Genomic DNA, 17,644 nt, shown 5'->3' with positions numbered 1-17,644 from the left:
ATCAAGTGTTACCTTGAAAAATGCTCAGTAGATATACTGTGGTAGACCAAAGAGATAGATACAGCAGTGAATAGGGACACGCCCCTGCTCTCAGTGAGCATCCATTCTGATGGGTGAGATAGATCATGTTTGGCTAAACCAATGAACAAATCGCCACAGATTATGGTGAGTGCTGTGAATGAGGTAAATAGAATAATGTGAGAGACAACAGATGAGGAAGGGAGCCTGACTAGGAAGGAGAATTTCAGTCAGAGCTCTTGGGACCTTGAAGTAGAAAAGTTTAGCATGTTCAAAGAACGGTAAGGAAACCTCTTTTGTTGTGCGTGTAAGAGATCTCATGGCCCATGGCTAGGATTTTGGAATTTATTAAATTCAATAGTAAGACACTGAAGATTTTAAGTAGAGAAGTTTTAGAAGCCAAACTAAATTACCTGGTCTCCTGATTCTTGGCACAATAGTCCTTTTCTCTTTATCAATAAATTATTAAAACATGCATATTTGTTAAGTAAATGCTTCTTTTCAAAAGGGTTGCCATGTAGAATAAATTCTTTCCTTACTTTGCAATCTTGAATCCCTCAGTATCTTGCATGTTTATGCATAGTTAAGGCATTTCACATTCAAAATAAATTACTGTTTCTTTGACACTTCCTACCTAACTTGGAGAATATAAATAAAAAGTTAATTTGGATGGTTAAGTTGGCATGAATTCCACTAAAAAAATTAGTTTAATAGCAGCTTAAAATAACACATTGCAATTTATTTTGAACAGCTCAAACCCTGGATGGAAATAATTTTAAGGACAAGATTATTAGTGACAATTTTGGATATGCTTAAGTGAAAAACAATTTTTTTTTTCTATGAGGAAAACCCTCTTGTTTATTTGATTAAACAAAAATAAAATAATCTGCGTAGGAACACTTTTAAAGTCCAAAGAGACACCAATTTTTTTGGTATGTTTTTTAAACTTTTTTATTGTATCATATAATATATATACAAAACAAAGAAAGAAAAAAGCAATAATTTTCAAACCCACTCTTCAACAAGTTGTTACAGATTCCAGAGTTTTTCATGGGCTACCATATTATCATCTCAGATTTTTTCCGAGATGCTCCAGATGCTCTTCTAGCTGCTCCAGAACATTGGAGGGTAGAAAGAATAAATATTTTTTTATCATCACAATCAACTTTTTTTGTGAAAATAACACATACAAAAACGCAATAAATTTCAAAGCACAGCACAAAAATTAGTTGTAGAACAGATTTCAGAGTACCAACTTTGTTTTAAGGCTGTAGTAGCTTATTCAGCATCTCCTTGCTACCTTCTCCAGCCTTCTCTGTGGACCTGAGTGATACATTCAGAAGCCTGTTAGGTAACACAGGAGGTTTTGAACATTTTTCCCTTGGTTCATTGCCAGTCATGCCTGGAAGCTGCCATGTAACATTTAAGATTTAAAAATAAAAGCCAAAAAAAAGGGGAAACCTCCTTCACTTTTTCCTAAAGGTTTGGAGAAAGACCTTTTTCACTTCCCCACCTGTTGATGTGACCCATGTTATCATTGCATTGCCCATTTTTAAGAAGCAGCAAGGAGGAAGCTGGCACCCAAATGGTCTTGCAACATGATTTCTGTGGCCAGGGAATTCATTTTGCTGGTGCATTCTCCTCACATCATATCTGCCTTGGACAAATAAACTATAAGATATTTAACTTAATCATTCTAGCAACAGGCAACATGTCCAATTCTGCATTTACTTTTCTCAAAAAAAAGGACCCAACTGAGTCATATGTTCTGGTACTTAAATGCTGACCAGGCATGACAGCTAGTGGACAGTATTAGCAAGATTTATAAACAAATGCTAACAATCCTCCCGAACACCCAACTATACCTTACATGCTAATTAAAAACAACATCCCTTACTCATCCACCCTCCTCTTAACCTGCATTGATTTTAAGGGAAAAGGAAAATGCGAGAAAGAAACTTTACCTTCCTAAAAGCAACAAACCCCCTGAAAAGTGGAAAATCTTCCTCTGAAGACCAACACCTACATGGATTGCTAGAAATATAAAGAACTATTGCAGAGTTGGTTACTAAAGTAAACAATTTGCTACACACCTTAACATTCAGTTAGTGTACTCTGAGATAGAGCCTTAAGAAAAACATTACCTGAGCTTGTAAGTTAATATAATCATTAAAAGGAAGTCTAAACTGTGTGGATACACAAAACTTTTAGAACCATTATTGGTTAAATGATGATGGAAAACATCCCGCCACCCTGGCTGTTAACCCATAAGATCTATTTAAATATAGACATCATTCAAATGTGATGGGGGAGTTATACAGAGAAGCTGGGGTTTGAAAAATGGGTAATATTGCTGAATTATTATGTTGATATTTCTTTTAGTCTCCAGTGTCTTAGAGCAGGTAGAAGTAAAAACCTAAAATTGTGGAATTGTAACCCATACCAAACTCTGAAATCTGTTTTACAACTAATTGTTGTGATGTGCTTTGAAGTTTATTGCTTTTTTGTATATGTGTCTTTTTTCACAAAAAAGAATTATAAAATTGATTGTGATAATAAATGCATAGGTATAGGAAAATACTGCGAACCATTGATTATACACTTTGGATGATTACATAGTATGTGAATATTAATACACAATAAAAAGATAGGTAATTACAAAAATAGATACCTTTCATGTGTTTCTTCACCATGGCATTTATAAACCCAACTCATGATAACTACAGTGGACTTAGGACCTTCTCTTCCAACCAGACAAAACTTATGGGAAGAAGAGATCAAAACAGTAAATTCTGATAGTGCTTCTCAACTTTATCATGTATTTAATAAACAAGCAACAGAAAAAAAACAAAATAAAAAACCCAACCTGTCAACATATTAGTTTCGGTAGTGGTAAAAAAACAAAAGACTAACCCACATTTCACCAGCCACTGCTCAGTAAATACAGTGATTATTGTAACTTCATGATGATAAACATCCTGCTGGGTTCAGAAAAGCTACATACACAATGATGAAACCAAAAGGATTCTTATTCCTTCCAAATATTTGATGTTTCTAACAGTTAGACCCTTCGATTTGCTCTTAAATGGAAATTTATTTACAGACATTCAAAATACAGATGAGATGCTTTTCTCTTCAAGAGTAAAAGGGAGCTAAACGTCTTTATTTGCAGTTAAGTCCTCCAATAGGTCAGATCAAGCAGTAGTTTCATAATAGTGAACAACATGACAATGGTTTGCATAATTCTTCTTGGGGGAAAAAGCCAGATTTGTAAGAATTACTTGGATTTACTACCATGTTTGCCTGAGTATAGGAATATTTGGCTTCCAAGTTTCTCTTTCATAGTCAAGCAAACATTTGTCCTGGGGTTTATGAAAAATGTTTTCTTCTAAAGGTAGCTCCCCACTCCACTCCCCCAAACCCCTCAACTCCCCAGTGGATTAATGCTTTCCTTCTTCAGAGATCTGTCAAACGTCCACGTGAGGTAGACTTCTGCCAAAAGTGAGGTAGGAGCAAATCAAGCACTGAGGGAGTGGTTTGGTGTGATGCCTGTGCCTCTGGCCAGGGGGAAAATAACAAGAAGCCAGACAAAGCTTGGCTCTGATACCATCACACCAAGTACAAGATTTTGACTTTTAGACTGTTGGAAACTAAATGAGAGTGATGTTTTAAGAAATACTCTAAATATATTTTGGCACCATTGGATTCTTCTTTTTTTCTTAAACAGGAAAGCAAGCCCATAACTTAAGCATCTTTCATTATCTACCAGAACAGAATAATCTTAGATTCTTCCAAAGAGGACAGCATATGTTCTCCAGTGTTCTTCTGCTATAAGTCTAAAAGACTTGCCTCTGCAAATTATTAAGCTTTGGCTTAATTAGGAGAAAATAGATTGAGCCAATCTCAAGCCATTTTCCTACAACTCCATCAACAAGTGCCTTATTCTGGCAACTTTTCGGCCCAACACATTATTTAGATTCTGTCTACGGTGACCTTATAAAACAATTCATTTTGTTTTGTGTATTCCTAATACAACCTAAAACCTCTGTGATGGCTACATCCATGTCATCTTGGCTAGATTATGGTGTCCAGTCTGGCCAAGCAAACATTGGCCTGATTGTTGCAGTGAGGATATTTTATGCACTGAAATCATCAGTAAATGGATTGCATCTGTGGCTGATTATATCTACAATCAACAAAGAAGACTGCCTTCAGTGATGAGAAGAGTCGCATTCAATCAGTTGAAGGCCTAGGGGAAAGCTGATGATTTCAGCAGTCAGAAAGAAGAATTTCTATCTCTACTTCAGCTAGCAGCTTCTCCTGGGAAATTCACTAGAAACCTGCATTAGAGTCCCCAGCTGGTAGCCTGCCCTGTGGAATTTGCACTTGCCCATTCCCACAGTCACAGAAGTCAATTCCTATAGTAAATCTCCTGTCAGTTCTATTTTCTCAGAGAACACTGACTAATATAACGTTATTTACGTTTTTTTGACCATTAGGAGATACAAAATATAAATTTTTAAAAAATTTATAAATGAGCATAAGGTGGCATTTTATAAGAGAAAATGTCCAGGTCTCAAGGATTTTATTCCTCCGAAAAATTGCTTGGATGTATGACAATAAAAATATCAACTCCTAAAGTCCCAAGAGCTTCCTTAATTCTAATCATTTGAAATAGAGTGGGCTCTGTCTCAGTGAAATAATCCTATAAGATAGGGAATGTCTTGGGCCCTTGTCAGTTCTTTTCTGTGGACCAACACCTTCTCCCCTTTGAAAGTTCAAATTGGGTGTCTTCTTGTCTTAAATGACTTCTCTGAATTTCTTCTGGCTGGCTTAGGTACTTCTCACTTGTGTTCTCCTCAATATACTATGTGTAGCTTTATCACTGTACCACCACGCTCTCAGTTTATACATCTGTCTCTCCACTAGACCATGAGCTTCTTGAGGACAGGGACCTTTGATTCATGTATCAAAGTGCTCCACCTCTCCAACCCCAGGAGCTGGCACATAATAAAAACATGAAAATGTCTCTTCCATGAAACAAATGAATGACAAAGCAACATGTGAGAAAATGGTGAGCTTAAGTAAGCAGATTTTTTTGGCCTAGTGAAATATGAAAAGACTATCCCCAAGCCTGAAAGAAAGAAATCCTCAAAGCAAAAATGAGATAAAACAATCATTTGGTACATGCTTTATAAAAAGAGATGGAAAAACCCCAAACCTTTAGATTTTCCTTTCACGTTCTGATCATCAATAATATTATTCTCTTCATTCACTCAGTGTATCTATTCAAGTTCCTCAGAGAGTCAAGATTTATTTCTAGCACAGCATTATGGATCCCTTTCATGTCGTCCTAGATAAAATGCAAAAAGTCTATTTAGTTCATGGAGAGAGGGACAGCTGCCGTTGGAGTTTCCACTTGCTTAATGAACTGTATGCTCACTTTAAAAGCGAACCCAAACCAACTAGAGTTAGGGCCATTATGAGGCTTACGAGGGCACTCAGACATGAAATGTTCTCTAAGACTCTAGCTGAGGTTCATAATTGACAGCATCTCAGTTTATGGGACCGTAAGGTTGTATTCATCAAAGTACATATAAGACTTCATATTGACTGAGTGGAGAAACTAGCTATATCTTCCAGTGTTGCTACAGTTTAGTCTAGCTGTCAATTTGGGAGTTCCTGGGTTGCAAATTGTGGACACTATTGCTTAACATTCATGTCTGGTTCACATCTCAGCAGTGGCAGCTCACCGTCTACAATCAGGCTTCCTCACCGCGATCCAGCCTAGCTGGAGAGCCAATTTCCCATGCAACTGCAGCGAGCTCTGACAAGAGGTCTGGTAGTCAAATGTCACATTCTCCAAGGTACTAGGAGACTGTGTGCTTTGTGAAGCATTAATAAAGGCAGTGAGACAACCCACAGACAGGAACTAAACACTTTTGTAAAGAGAGGCATATTATAAAAAGAAGATTCTAGTCTTCAGATTTGCTATAAAAATTATTGTCTGGAATATTCATGTTGACATTTAACATGTTAAACTTTCAAAATGGCATGGAAGAAAGATTAAACAGGCATGGGTTTGTGGCATGACTCTCATGCCCACTTTCTCTGTGACCTTAGGAAAATCTCTTGACTTCTCAGAGTCTTAAGTCCCTTATCAGTAACATGAAGAGATAGCCAGTTTATGGGACTGTTGTGCATATTAAATGAAATAATGTGTTCAAAACAACTAATACTATGTTGGAAATAAGGTTGGCAATCAATAACTGTTAGGCTCTATTAGTAGTGATATAGTAAAGAAAAGGGAATTTAAAAAGGTAAAAGAATAATAAGCTAAGATCAAAAAGAGAGATTTTTGAATTTAAAATACTGGAAATAACTATGAATGGTATGAAAATCCAGAGTTTATTCAGGCTCATGTACACTCAAGCGAGTGGAGGAAATAAAAAATCCTTAGATGGGGATTTAAAAGAATCAAGGCAAATACAAAACCCAGCAAAGATTTACTAAACACAACTATGTGCAATATACTGGGAGAAGGATAAGTAAGCCATGCTCACTGCCCTCAGTAGCTCATGTTATGTAGGGAGATAAACAAATACACAGATACGGAAGGAGAAGATCAGTATTAGAAAGAACCTGTACCAGGAACGAATGGGGTCTCAAAACCCAAAGGAAAAGACATTTAAACAGAATGTCCACAGCAAACTGTGTCAATTGCTTAGGAGTCGGGTGTTAAGAAAAAGGGCAAGCATTTTAGAAGCGCAGTTCACACCTATTAGTTCAATACATCATTCAAGTAGGGTAAGGGAACAAGAAGAAGAATTTGGAAAACATATAACTCTGAGCTACGTTGTAAATCTTTAATGAATAATAATAAATTATTATTATAATAATTATAGATAATATTTATGTAATACTTGATCTGCTTGAGTACTAACTGCATTACATGCATTCATTCATTCCATCTTCATAATAACTCAGATACAGTTTATATCTCAATTTTACAGATAAGGAAACTGAGGCAGAAAAAGTTTTAAAAGCAAAAAAATGCAATGCATCTCCAGTTCCAAAGTTAAAAAGTGACAGAACTCAGGTTTGTGGGGAAAAGGGTATTCAGAACTCAGGTAGTCCAAGCCTGTTTCTTAACTCCTACACTCCATTGTAAGAGGAGAGTCCCAGGCTTGTTAATGATAACTATATAGATGATATGCTTACAAAAATGGGTTAAAAAGGGTGGTGTACCAACTAGATAAGGGCTTCAGAAGATAAATAATAATGAGACAATTAAAATTAGAGGATAATGATGAATAAAGAGGACACAAAAGCCAAGGGGGGTGAGATAGGGTCTTTGTTACTTAGAGAAGGGGGGAAGCGACATTCAAGGAACTGTTTGAGGGTGTGCAGAAATTGATTTCCAAAACTCATTGAAAGCCAGCAAGGGGAGGCCCTAAGAGGGTGGGCTGGATAGGGCATATGTGGATTGAATATAGAGTTTGGTGTCATAGGAAAGTCTACATTCAAGTCCTGACTGACAAGAAACAGCTTTGTGACCCTGCCACAGAAGATGCACTCCTCTGTGCTTTGAGTTTCTAGCAGTTTATCACGAGTCAGGCAGACTAAGCTCTTTACATGCACTACCTTATTTAATCTCCCTTCACAACCTTGTGTCATTTATTATCCAAAATCAAGCACTAGGAAATAGAGGATCATGAGTTTAAATAGCTGTGCAACATCACAGTATATAGGGAAGCTGGGGTTCCAATCCAGAGCTATCTGATCCCATAGTCCTTTCTACCATCATGGCATATTGCCTCTCTAACCTTTCAGCATTACTGCTGAGAAAAAAATAGATTTGATACTTTTGAATCACAATTCACAATTATGGAGCATATATATGAGGAAGTCAGGAGGGTGAGACCAATGATGGCAGAGGCAACTGGGACTCGGTAATTTGAAACCCATCTGTTTGTAGCTCCAACCCTCAAGGAACCAGAGGGAATTGTGGCTGGGAAAAAAATCTGTTCAGGCAGGGATCAGATCCCAGTGTTGGAAGTATTTTTTTTTTTTTGGAGGGTGAGAGGTGGGTAAGTTGGGTAGGTGGTAAGGGAAGGGCTGTACAGGGCTATTTCCTTTGTGCTAAACACCGTTTCCAGGATTTCACATATATTAGTTCAATACATGATTCAAATAAGAAAAGGAAAAATACTTATTCAATGATAGTAGGGGACAAGAGATGATATCTGAACTATGTTAACAATCCTTATTAAATACAATAATTATTATTGTTATGGATTATTAGATATGGTTATAGAGAGAACTCAATAATATCAGATAATTTCAGAAGTTAGAAAAACAATGGAAAGGAATCTTCATTGTTTTTTCTTTCCTAAATGTGGAAATTATTTCACATGAGTTTTCCTTTTGATGGTGCAGGAGGGAGTATACAAGGTTTTGCAAGGAAAGTTAAATTCTTAAGTACACTTATACATCCCAAATCTCTAATATCAATTTTTGGTTTGAAAATTTTTAAGTGTGAAAAGTTCAAATTGTATCCAAGGCGCTACTTTACCTTAATATCTGCCATCAATAACTTCCATGTGCATTTGACATATTAATGTTGAAAGCAGACACACTTAGAAATTCTATAAAAGCAATGGTAGATACAATTTCTTAAAGTGGTGCAAAAGGTACAATAGGTCATCGAAGACAATTTGAACTTAATCCTCCAATATGTCATTTATTCAGCTTCTGGATGATTTGTGTGATTGTCAAAAGATTAACAAACCAGCATTTCCTTAGGTCTAATGTCAAGAAAACAGGAAATATGGGACACATTCCAGAAGTGGACTAATCAATCATCAAATCCCTTTTCTGAGTCCATTATCTATCTAAGGCACCTTTCTAGGCATTAATTTTCACTTTTAGCATTGCCTAAAATATGCATCTTAAACATTTCTTTTTCAAATTTGAATTCATACAAATCATCTTTTAGACTTCTGTAAGGTAAAAAAAATAATTTCCCACAAGATACACAGTGATGATGTGATCTGCTAGAAATTAAAAAAAGCATTTCAATTTAGTGTTTTATTACTTGCAGTTTTCTGTCTATATCTTCTAAAACTGGCTACCTTTAGATTTAAGTTTGCAGAAACTTTAAGGTCATACATTGTGCAAATAACCCTTGGATCCTATAATTTTAATCATTGGGATTTATTTTAGGGAAATGGTCATATATATGAGCAAAAATTTATCTACAAGAATATTCATTTCAAATAGCAAAAAAAGAGTAAATCTAAATGTCCAACGATAGCAAGTTCACATGTGGTGCAATTATAAAAACAGGGGCATGCTGTGTATTATATAGTCAGCTTGAAAGATCTTGGGATGCAGTTTCTGTCCTAGGTTTGAATCCTGATTCTGTCACTGCTGCACTGAGCAGTCTTGGGCCAATTAAATCTCTGCTGTGGTCAATGTCCTCTTTTGTAAAATGATAACAGCTCCAACCTTATATGGTTGCTGTGAAATTTAAATGACAACACATGTAGATTTACTTTTCAGTGGTGACTGGCACAAAGAAAGTTCTAAATAAGCACAAGCTATTTCTACAATCCAGCCATTAAAGCTCTTGTAGTTGAAGATTAGACAATGACATCGAATCATGTCTTAAAGCAAGTTGGAAAAGAGTAGAGAGAGTATGCTCCTATTTCATAAAGAGTGCTTATTTATGTAAATAAAATACTTGAAAAGACAGACAACAATATTTAACTGATATTTCTGTATAGTGAGATTACGGTTTTTTTTCTAGTATTATTGCATTATCCATTTTTTTCAAATTTTCTTCAATTAACATGTATTACTTTTATAATCAACAGTATAAAGATATGAAAATAATATAAATTGCATGGTATATATTGATCCACAACAAAGTCAAAAGGACCTCAGTACTCAGTAGATGCTGTTGCTACATGAATGTCAATATTTTCTGAGGCAGGAGATGTTAATGACACCAAAAGGACCAGAGGAATAGAGGAGAGGTATGGATGGATACCCAATGAGTGCAATACAGGGTAACACAATCTGAGGTTGATGACATTAGGTTCAAAAAGTCAATGCCTGTTGAAAACACAAAAGAGGCAATTTCAACATTAAGACAGCTACCGCTGAAAGAGATAATTGTTTCTAATGATCTGGAAATACAGTGATTTCACTTTGAGTTAAGTACGTAAGTCTCTGATTAAATTCATTAACATCCTTCTGCTTTCTTTGGGATTATTTTTACTCTAAGTTCACCTTTAGAGGTAATTTCTGGGTCTGAGTAGGTCTATTCCCATGATGAAAGTTAGTGGAGCATAATACTGTTAGAAATTCTGAGCTATGATGCTGCAGATCTGGGATTGATCAGCTCATAGGACGCTTACCTAATTTTGTATTTGTCACCCATTTGTATTGTGATTATGATCAACATCTGTCTCCTCCATTTGACTGCTCTTGCTCACTGCTGTACTTCCAGTGCCTCTCATAGTCCATGGCCCATTAGGTATTCATTGCATGAATGAACAGATGAACTTAAACAAGTCATTCAGCTCTATGATGCCTAATTTTTTCCACTTGTAAATTTAGGATTTAGGGCTGAACTACTGGGTTTTAAATCTTTTTGGGCCACAGTAACCCTCTTTATAAATGAAATCTTACATAAAAGCCTGATGTATTAAATGGTTAAGTAGAGTGAAAAACCTGGTTAAATTGTGGGTGAACAAGCTGGAACAGCTCCACAGCCAAATCCACCACCATTGCTACCAAACCCCCTCCCCACCATGCACATATACATACCTACACATGCACACACACAAAGTTTCTTTCCTGAATTCCCTCCTTCAACTTCTTGAACTCAATTTAGCTTCCTGGAGCATTTAATTTGAAAACTACTGAACTAGATAATCTCTAAGATTCTGTCTATGATTCTGGGTCTCTCCACAAGGGTTGACCAGCTCTTCTTTTTCCACCCCACTAGCCCATTACCCAATTTACATGACCTTACATTCTGATTTTGGAATATTTAGCCCCCACTAGTCCATTTCTCTTTCACCTTGGTTTGTGATGCAAAACAAAAGCAAGTGTGATATTGATGCTCTTTCTGGTATATCATGGAGATGTTCTTGAGCTCTCTTGTCTGCCTTGCCTGCCTCTTCCTTATCTACCTTGGTATGACGGCTCCAATTGGATACCCTTTCTTCACTCCCTTCATCACTTTAAACTCAGCTGCCAAGTAATCATCTTTCCTAATCAACTTCTTTATTACCATAATATTATTACTATCATTCCTCAGTCCTATATGGGAAATTGTGAAATTCTTTTCTCTTTATGTCTTTAATCTCTTACCCCGCCCTCTAGTTTCTTTCTCAACTTCTTCATCTTCCTTAATTCTGTAATAACTCTTCTTGTGTCAGTGATATAAAAGAACTGGCTCTCTTATGCATGGTGGAAAAGTAAACTAGTTTTTCTTGAAGTCAGTTTAGTAGGTTGTATCAAAAGTCCTAAAAAGTATACATTTTCAGTTAATAATTCCAGTTCTGGAAATTTCTCCTAAGGAATAATCCAACAAATATTTAAAGCTGTGCACCATGATGTTAATTAAAGTTTCCATTAATCAGAGTCTGATCAAATAAATTATGACAATCCATACAATGAAACACTGCATAGGCTTAAGATACTAAGTAAACTTCTATACCTATTATAGTAAAAGCCAACAGTAAATTTAAAGTTCTGTACTATTTCATTTTTAAAATGTGTGTGAATCTTCATATTTCTAGATGTCCCCCCAAAAGCCTGGAGATATAAACATTCAGTCAGAGTTTTTATCTTTGAATAGTTGTTATGTTCAAATATATGCCACATACTTGAAATTTATTACTTAAGCTTTTTTGTATTTCAAAATTTACTTTTTGGTGAATATGAATTATAGTTAAACTATCTATTTAGGGAAAAAAGACAGAAAATATGTTTAGATGTCATTACAAACAAGAAAATACTTCAGAATGGCAATAAAATTTTTCAAAATTATTTAAAAAGCAAGTAGCAAATGGGGAAAATTATTTGAACATATATTAACTTTTTATTTTTTATTTTTGCATGGGCAGGCATCGGGAATCAAACCCAGGTCTCTGGCATGGCAGGTGAGAACTCTGCCTGCTGAGACACCCTGGTCTGCCCATCTGAACATATATTAACTTTTAAAAGATTCATTAATATATACAATATATAACAAGTACCTACATATCAACTTAAAGTTATGTGCCCATAGAAAAATGAGAGATCTTACATAGGCGATATGAAACAAAATTCATTAAAATGACCATGAAATAAACAAAAGTTCAACTTCAATATACATGAGCAATATGTAGAGAGAAAGGCCAACAAGTACTAATAATCAGATAACTTTGAGACAAAAACTGGTGACACTGAGAAAAAATGGATCCTCTCACATCCCACGTGGACATGGTTTCATGACTATAATTTGGCTACATATCAAAAGCTTTATAATATTTGACTTAGTAATTTCATTTTTTGGGATTTATGCTAAAGAAATAATTAAGGGTGGGAGTAAAAATACATTTAAAAGACTAGTCATTATAGCATTGTTTTCAATAACAAAATATCCGTGTTTTCTGATAATAGGAAGATGATCAAGATCATTTTGCTATGTCCATTCAATGGAGTACTAAGCAGTTATAAGAAATTATGTAAGAGAATTATCTTAACCGACCCAGAAATATGTTCATAAGATACATGACAGGTCACAACGGCTGAAACTTGTGACCCCCCCACCCTTGCTGCAATGTGACTCCCCTTGTCCAACATTCCTCAAGGCAAAAAATAAGGAGCAAACAGGTCAGAACAGACACAGCAAAGAAGGAAGCAGAGAGGCACCCTCACCTCCTGGGGTCGCTTTCCCTTTAAAACACAGCTCAGCAGGCAAGAATGCTTGTCTGCCATGCCAGAGGACCCAGGTTCGAGTCCCGGTGCCTGCCCATGTAAAAAAAAAAAGAAAAAGAAAGAAAAACACAGCTCCCACAACAAAGAGCCGAAGACATTTTTCTTTCCTTTTGCTGGCAGGTTTCACTTGGCTCCTGCTTGCTCTCTCTTTCCCTGCTTTCTCCCTGCTTTCCCTCCCTTCAATAAACCTGTTGAACTATAATTCGCTGTCCTACATGGATTCATTAACAACTCCGTGCCTAGAGTACACAGTAAGAAAAAAAACCAGGTCAGTTTACAAAACTATGCCAAAAGTATTATCCCAGAATTGCTAAACAAAACAAAACAAACATCTAAAGATTTTCTGGAAGAATACATAATGTGAAAAAAGTGAAACCACTAACTAGTGGTATTGAGGTTGTGGGATGAAAGGTGAAGTTTATTTTTTCTTTTTTGCCCATACCGGTTTTCTAGTTCATCTTCAACAGACTTATTATTTGTTTAATAAAGAAAAATGTAAGGGTAAGACAGTGAATGTGAGAGGGAGTTGGAAATATCTACTATAAAAAGCAGTTAACAGGGCAGTGTGATGGTGGCTCAGTGGCAGAATTCTTGCCTGCCATGCCGGAGACCCGGGTTCGATTCCTGGTGCCTGCCTATGCAAAAAAAAAAAAAAAAAAAAAGATGTTAATAGAATGAATGGATGCATTGGTAGAAATTAATTAAAAGTGGTTTATAGAGGGGAGGTTTGTGTATTTGAATGTATTACTGGGGGGAGGGTAGAACAGGGGGAAATAAACTGGGCACAATAAAATCACTGATTCATAAAAAACTGGAGCTACCTTGCTATGAAGGCACATTTGATATGTAGATTCTAGACCACTGGGTGGGGCTTTTGCTCACAAACCTTCCACTCTAGCACCAAATGGTGACTCCACACCTTTACGGTTGGTTTCCCTTCTTTAACTCTAAACATGATTTTTACTGTACTCCTTTAGTAGAGACAGTTTGGTAAATATCACTGCTGTTCTCTAAGATAATGTTTTTTTCCCTCATCCTTGATGCTTTTCTCTTCAGTGCCTTGGACAGTGACACGTATTGGCAAAATCACTCCTGACTCAGACTGACACAATGATTTTTGTGAGTAGTTTGGTTAAAAAACTAGGTGATCCTTCGTTCATCCCATTTTGCTGAACATTTTCTAAAATCAACTCTTTGGCACATTTGCCCAATTGTAGACTTCTATTAAAAATAAAACAAAACAATGTGACTGAATCAATATACTCTCAATCATTTGACGTTATAACTGGAGACAAAACAGTGTAGGATCCAAATATTCCCAATAGTTATTATCAGAAACAGTATGTGTAACAAAAAAAGTTCCCAACATGAACATGAAATAAATCAAACCATGCTGAGATGGTCTAAATCCTAAATTGACAAAAGGCCCTACTTCCTCCAGCCAGACTTATTGAATAAATAACCCATGATCTACTTCTAGGTATAGAGGTGCTGCTAGCCAACTAGCCAACTTCAGCTTACGGTAGAATTAGCTTTTCAACTAAATTTATAATTTATACCTTTGTAGGGATAGAAAAATCAGTCTTTCCTACTGCTGAACAAAGAAAAGGTGATCCATAAATGTTTGTTGAACAAAGAAAGTCTCTCTCTGCTTTTGTTGAATTAATGGATGGTAAATAGAGAATCTGCTTATGTCAACCCAGGACTTAGTTAAGTAGAGTAATTGCTAATGTCAATAGGAGCTGGAAGGCTGCTTTCCTTTGGGACTACTGGAATTTCCTACTACGTGTATCAGGATACCAGAGAAAAAAGAATCTGTTTCCTGATTTCATCCCATCTTGGAAAATTTGTTTAGATCATAGCACATTTGCATATCAGTGTCCCACGTAATTCTGAAAGCGAGAAATTTTAATATGATTTTAATATGCTAATTATTTATTCCTCCCACTACTTTCCAAAATAGCCCAGTCATTCCTTATTCATTCTGGCATACTATGACTTTCTGAGGTGACAGACATTAGCTGCCACATGCTTGGGAACCTGTACTGCAGTGATGTAAATTCTGACCCACCTGGGTTGGTACTCAGGGAAATGACTTCTGCTGCTTTCCACTGATTACACTGAGTGGTTGCCTTGGGAATAATCCACAAGTTCAAGACATACATAGTAGCTCAGATAAAACCCTGCATAATCTCAGTGGCTCACACACAGTTTTTTGTTAACTGTGTTAGAATAATGAAGATATTTTGTCTTTCAGTATATAAAGGTATTTTTGCCTTGTCCCGCCCCCATGGCAGAGTAATGGAACCCAATTGTCCTCTAGTCCTTTTGCAAGAAACGCTGCCATACTTTTGCACAACTATAAACAGTACAAGAAGTAGCCCCCTTCAAGGAAACTGTCAAATATGGAGACCAAAAGGAGCTCCATTTCTTTGATGTTGGGAAGGTGAGGGGACAAAGGGGCCGTGACTCATTTAGGTTCCAATATTAGGAAGGAGAATAAAAACGTTGGGAATTTAGGGAAAAGAAAAAACTTAAAAGACATAATTTGGAAAAGAAGGCTGCAACCATCTGGGAAATGAGCAGTGGTGGTTCCAGAATTTTTAAACAGAAGGATCTTAGGGAAAACAATGTGGTCTTGAAGCTGCATTTTCATAACATATACTTACACTGTATGCTAGAGAATAATAAGATATCAAAAATTTTAAGTATAGTTTTATTTATGTATTATTTAAGATTGAGAAATAATTATTGCCCATACTGAATAATACATTTCTCATAATTTGGGGGCTTTTACTAGGGGTCGGGTGGAGATTATGCAAAGAGGACCAAAGACACCCCTCCCTATCCTGACACCTCAATTTATAAAAAGCAGAAGTTGGCATACCAAGACTTTTCAGAGAATTTTAACTAATTAAATAAAAGAACAGAGATAAAGCACATACTTATTGAAAACACTACTATTAATATATACAGATTTTCCAGTTTACTCTGTAGACTATCTCTTCTTGATGTTCAGTAACAAACTTCACATTGAGAATAAAAGCCCTCTCCCGTCTTACTTAGTTTATACATTTTGAAGTATTTTTCAGAAATCTTTGTTTGAGAATTTTATAAACTCAATGGGATACTTAATATCACTTTAGATTCTTGAATTCTGTCACAAGCTTACCCCCCATGAATCATAATGATATAACCAGATATACCCGCATAAAAGCTAGTGGATATGATCTTAAAGTTGCAAATGGTTTCAGAGACAAAAAAGGCAACAGCTGTTTACGGAAAGTAACGTGTGAAGTAGATTATAGGGAAAAATATTGTTTCAAATGCACAGTCTTGCAAAATGCTACATAATGCTGGTAAAAGTTGTATTGCTCTCAACACATTGTTCCTTTGCAGCAGGTGATATGTACTTACCGTGACTTCCTTTCACAGTGTTTGCCATCTCATTCCAGCTGGTGGTGGGGAAGGCACCAGAGCCTCACTGTTTATCAGTGATGTGAATATACTCCGACTCATAGACCCCATTGTTAACAGAGCAAGAGCTGACAGCTTGAATGCTGGAAGAAGGCAAGAAACAAAATAAAACAGATGTCAAAAAATCCTGTGCTTGTTTGGGCATAACGAGCATGCTGAGGAATCAGTTGCTAAAGGCAATATATTTCTGTCTATTTCCTACCTGGTACTGAGGGTCTTTCACTAATATATTTTGATATCGTTTCACCCCCATCCAAAGAAAACTGTCACATATTTATTATTCCCAAAGTAAAGACAAACCGAATAATCGCTATCTACAACATTCTCATTCCGATAAAATTCATTTCTTCCTTACAGACAATGTTTCTCACATTTGAAAGACAATATCCTTTTAGGGAGTCAAAGTGAGGAGAGGAAAATTTCCAGCAGCTGCTACAATCCATAACATATATGTGCCCACTATAGATAAGAAAATATACTCTATGAAGGGCCTCTATATGGCTTTTTCGGGAATGACATTTTTAATGGTAAACATGAGCTTTTAATTTTACTTAATCTTTACCTAGCTATTAGCAGGTTGTCCTATGAACAATGGTCATTTAACAAATTCTGCTAAATGATTATCCAAGGACATGGCAGTTGAAAGATCACACTGGGGATTGGAGATAAGTGTACAGTAATCAAATCTCTAAAACCAAGTCTGAATGAATTAGAGAAGATAATAAAATACTATTCAAGGACATGAATTATCAGTGTTTGAAGGGTCACTCTCTAAAGTACATTTCCTTTCCTGTAATATTCACTACGTCTCTTCCCCAAGCTTCACTTGACTAATGCTTACATTAAAAACAACAACAACAACAAAAACCCACATGCACTCTTTTTCAGAGAAGTGGGTTCTGACAGTGCCTTAACTCTGCTTTACTTTACATTCAGACAGTGAGCTCTGTGAAAGCAGGAATCATGTTGGTTTTGTCCCAGTTATATCACCACCCCATGCTGCAATGCATAGGCTGTGTCCAACATGGGCTGGCTTCCCGGGACTGTAATCTGGGCAGTTGCAAAAGGGGGTCACACTTGATTAAATGTCTTGCTCTTACAGTCTTGAAACTCTTATTACCTTTTTTTAATGATGGACCTCACCTTTTAA

The 17,644-nt window shown here is 36.2% G+C and overlaps 1 long non-coding RNA gene across 1 annotated transcript in view; it reads right to left on the bottom strand.

Annotated features, from left to right (window-relative positions):
- The window catches only part of LOC143684217 (uncharacterized), a 306,418-nt gene that overhangs the window by 8,572 nt on the left and 280,202 nt on the right, over positions 1 to 17,644 (bottom strand). Inside the window, exon 10 of the long non-coding RNA XR_013175912.1 lies at positions 16,435 to 16,577. This is a non-coding gene — a long non-coding RNA (uncharacterized LOC143684217). The remainder of the gene's footprint in view (positions 1 to 16,434; positions 16,578 to 17,644) is intronic.

The sequence above is a fragment of the Tamandua tetradactyla genome, chromosome 5, assembly GCF_023851605.1.
Source record: "Tamandua tetradactyla isolate mTamTet1 chromosome 5, mTamTet1.pri, whole genome shotgun sequence".
Classification (NCBI taxonomy): domain Eukaryota; kingdom Metazoa; phylum Chordata; class Mammalia; order Pilosa; family Myrmecophagidae; genus Tamandua; species Tamandua tetradactyla.
The sequence above is the reverse complement of the archived record's forward strand: the minus strand, read 5'-3'. Positions and strand labels throughout refer to the sequence as shown.